Source organism: Phalangium opilio, unplaced genomic scaffold (assembly GCF_054372755.1).
Source record: "Phalangium opilio isolate 3A_F unplaced genomic scaffold, DU_Popi_V2 ptg000021l_1, whole genome shotgun sequence".
Classification (NCBI taxonomy): Eukaryota; Metazoa; Arthropoda; class Arachnida; order Opiliones; family Phalangiidae; genus Phalangium; species Phalangium opilio.
Window position 1 is genome coordinate 4,980,256 of NW_028324153.1, and position 3,391 is coordinate 4,983,646.

The window sequence follows — 3,391 nt, forward strand, 5'->3', positions numbered from 1 at the left end:
TCCCGGGTGGGCTCGAACCACCAACCATTCGATTAACAGCTGAACGCGCTAACCATTGCGCCACGGAAGCCCAAAAATTAAATGCTCGTCAGATATTGTAAAAAAACTCTGACATTTTACGTTACATCTGAGACGTCACAACACCGCTCCCGGGAGGGCTCGAACCACCAACCTATTGGTTAACAGCCGAACGCGCTAACCATTGAGCCACGGAAGCCCAAAAATTAAATGGTTGACGGGTATTGTGGAAAAGTTTTGACTTTTTACACTACATCTGAGACTCCACAACACTTCTCCCGGGTGGGCTCGAACCAACAACCTTTCGATTAACAGCTGCACGCGTTAACCATTGCGCCACGGAAGCCCAAAAATTAAATGCTCGTCAGGTATTGTGTAAAAACCTTGACTTTTTACGTCACATCTGAGACCTCACAACACCGCTCCCGGATGGGCTCGAACCACCAACCTATTGGTTAGCAGCCGAACGCGCTAACCATTGCGCCACGGAAGCCCAAAAATTAGATGGTCGTCAGGTATTGTGGAAAAACTTTGGCTTTCTACGTTACAATTGAGATCCCACAACACCGCTCCCGGGTGGGCTCGAACCACCAACCTATTGGTTAACAGCCGAACGCGCTAACCATTGAGCCACTGAAGCTCAGAAATTAAATGGTTGACACGTATTGTGGAAAAGTTTTGACTTTTTACGCTACATCTGAGACCCCACAACACCTCTCCCGGGTGGGCTCGAACCACCAACCTTTCGATTAACAGCTGAACGCGCTAACCATTGCGCCACGGAAGCCCAAAAATTAAATGCTCGTCAGGAATTGTGGAAAAACTCTGACATTTTACGTTACATCTGAGACGTCACAACACCGCTCCCGGGAGGGCTCGAACCACCAACCTATTGGCTAACAGCCGAACGCACTAACCATTGAGCCAAGGAAGCCCAAAAATTAAATGTTCGTCAGTGATTGTGGAAAAACTCTGACATTTTACGTTACATCTGAGACGTCACAACACCGCTCCCGAATGGGCTCGAACCACCAACCTATTGGTCAACAGCCGAACGCGCTAACCAATGAGCCACGCAAGCTCAGAAATTAAATGGTTGTCAGTTAATGTTGAAAAGTTACGACTTTTCACGCTACATATCAGACCCCACATAACCTCTCTCGTTTGGGCTCGAACCACCAATCTTTCGGTTAACAGCTGAACGCGCTGACCATGGCGCTACTGAAGCCCAAAAATTAAATTTTCGTCAGGTAATGAGGAAGACTTTGACTTTTACTTCACATCTAAGACCTCACAACACCGCTCCCGGATGGGCTCGAACCACCAACCTTTCGGTTAACAGCCGAACGCGCTAACCATTCGCCACGGACGCCCAAAAATTAAATGGTCGTCAGGTATTGTGGTAAATCTTTGGCTATTTACGTTAAATTTGAGATCCAAAAACACCGCTCCCGGGTGGGCTCGAACCACCAACCTATTGGTTAACAGCCGAACGCGCTAACCATTGAACCACGAAAGCTCAGAAAATAAATGGTTATCACGTATTTTGGAAAAGTTTTGACTTTTTACGCTACATCTGAGACCCCACAACACCTTTCCCGGGTGGGCTCGAACCACCAACCTTTCGGTTAACAGCCGAACGCGCTAACCATTCGCCACGGATGCCCAAAAATTAAATGGTCGTCAGGTATTTTTACCTTAAATTTGAGATCCAAAAACACATCTCCCGGGTGGGCTCGAACCACCAACCTATTGGTTAACAGCCGAACGCGCTAACCATTGAACCACGAAAGCTCAGAAAATAAATGGTTATTACGTATTATGGAAAAAGTTTGACTTTTCACGCTACATCTGAGACCCCACAACACCTTTCCCTTATGGGCTCGAACCACCAACCTTTCGATTAACAGCTGAACGCGCTAACCATTGCGCCACGGAAGACCAAAAGTTAAATGCTCGTCAGGTATTGTGGAAAAACTCTGACCTTTTACGTTACATCTGAGACGTCACAACAGCGCTCCCGGGAGGGCTCGAAAAACCAACCTATTGGTTAACAGCCGAACGCGCTAACCATTGAGCCACGGAAGCCCAAAAATTAAATGTTCGTCAGTTATTGTGGAAAAACAATGACTTTTTACGTCACATCTGAGACCTCACAACACCGCTCCCGGATGGGCTCGAACCACCAACCTTTCGATTAACAGCTGAACGCGCTAACCATTGAGCCACGGAAGCTCAGAAGTTAAATGGTTGTCAGTTAATGTTGAAAAGTTACGACTTTTCACGCTACATCTCAGACCCCACAAAACCTCTCTCGTTTGGGCTCGAACCACCAACCTTTCGGTTAACAGCTGAACGCGCTGACCATGGCGCCACTGAAGCCCAAAAATTAAATTTTCGTCAGGTATTGAGGTAAAACTTTGACTTTTTACTTCACATCTGAGACCAAACAACACCTTTCCCGGGTGGGCTCGAACCACCAACCTTTCGGTTAACAGCCGAACGCGCTAACCATTCGCCACGGACGCCCAAAAATTAAATGGTCGTCAGGTACTGTGGAAAAACTTTGGCTATTTACGTTACATTTGAGATCCAAAAACACCGCTCCCGGGTGGGCTCGAACCACCAACCTATTTGTTAACAGCCGAACGCGCTAACCATTGAGACACGGAAGCTCAGAAATTTATTGGTTGTCGGGTATTGTGGAAAGTTTTGACTTTTTACACTTCATCTGAGACCCCACAACACTTCTCCCGGGTGGGCTCGAACCACCAACCTTTCGATTAACAGCCGAACGCGCTAACCATTGAGCCACGGAAGCCCAAAAATTAAATGGTTGACGGGTATTGTGGAAAAGTTTTGACTTTTTACACTACATCTGAGACTCCACAACACTTCTCCCGGGTGGGCTCGAACCAACAACCTTTCGATTAACAGCTGAACGCGTTAACCATTGCGCCACGGAAGCCCAAAAATTAAATGCTCGTTAGGTATTGTGTAAAAACCTTGACTTTTTACGTCACATCTGAGACCTCACAACACCGCTCCCGGATGGGCTCGAACCACCAACCTATTGGTTAGCAGCCGAACGCGCTAACCATTGCGCCACGGAAGCCCAAAAATTAGATGGTCGTCAGGTATTGTGGAAAAACTTTGGCTTTCTACGTTACAATTGAGATCCCACAACACCGCTCCCGGGTGGGCTCGAACCACCAACCTATTGGTTAACAGCCGAACGCGCTAACCATTGAGCCACTGAAGCTCAGAAATTAAATGGTTGACACGTATTGTGGAAAAGTTTTGACTTTTTACGCTACATCTGAGACCCCACAACACCTCTCCCGGGTGGGCTCGAACCACCAACCTTTCGATT

General features: G+C 47.3%; 2 non-coding genes across 2 annotated transcripts; both read right to left on the reverse strand.

Annotated features, from left to right (window-relative positions):
* Nucleotides 1-438: 438 nt before the first annotated feature.
* TRNAS-GCU (transfer RNA serine (anticodon GCU)) lies at nucleotides 439-511 on the reverse strand. Its single transcript has one exon. It is a non-coding gene; the product is annotated as a tRNA-Ser (tRNA).
* A 2,549-nt stretch (nucleotides 512-3,060) lies between these two features.
* Nucleotides 3,061-3,133, reverse strand: TRNAS-GCU (transfer RNA serine (anticodon GCU)). The gene has a single exon. It is a non-coding gene; the product is annotated as a tRNA-Ser (tRNA).
* Nucleotides 3,134-3,391: the final 258 nt, after the last annotated feature.